Genomic DNA, 831 nt, shown 5'->3' with positions numbered 1-831 from the left:
CTGTATTCTGCAATGAACACCTCATTCAATAGGCTGCTGATGATCCAAGGCTGGCTGTTAACCTTGGGACAATCCATTGATAACTATGAGAAAGGAAACGCCATAGCTAGCTGAAAAGGAGAAACTTGTGAACATACAAAGAAGTGACTTTGAAAGCTGCACCACTGAAATCTTCTGATGCAGGAGAGTTGTAGATTTTATTTTCATCAAAATGTATGTCTCTGGGAAAAATACATTCTCTTGGGCCTGGCTCTTCTTCTGGCTGGGCACTATTTCAGGATTGTGACATTGTAAATGAACATGAAGTGTACCCTGCTAGAGCTTTTTATATAGTAAGAGTCAGGTTTGTAATTTTTTTTTTTTTCTTTACTGGACGCAGAAGATACTACTAGTTATAAGAAACCAAAGTCCTGATTTCCTTGAAATCAATGGTAAAAATCTTGCTTGACTTTCAGGGGGATTAAGATGTTGCCTTTTGTTTGAGAATATCCCCAAGGAAAGACCAGTGCTTGACTATCTCTCTCTCTCTCTCTTCTGATATTACGATCTGGCATGCATGTCATGGAAAATCTGCACGCAACTGAACCTCTTCTTGTTTCTCGCAGCAATGCATCTTCCTTGCAACAAAGCTCTGGTCTTGGTTTGATGTCGTCGTGAATTCTTGGTAATGGTATGTGCCAGCATACACAACAGGATAGAAAACCAATATTGTAACATGACAGGATGAATTTTCTGTGGGTTCACTACCACAGAGTCCTGTGGAGTCAGACAGCTTAGAAAAATGTACAACACCCTTAATTTGAAACAGTTCAATAGAAATCTGTGCCTTCT

This window comes from Fulmarus glacialis, unplaced genomic scaffold, assembly GCF_000690835.1.
Source record: "Fulmarus glacialis isolate BGI_N327 unplaced genomic scaffold, ASM69083v1 scaffold20550, whole genome shotgun sequence".
NCBI classification, from domain to species: domain Eukaryota; kingdom Metazoa; phylum Chordata; class Aves; order Procellariiformes; family Procellariidae; genus Fulmarus; species Fulmarus glacialis.
This window is presented reverse-complemented; position numbering follows the sequence as displayed.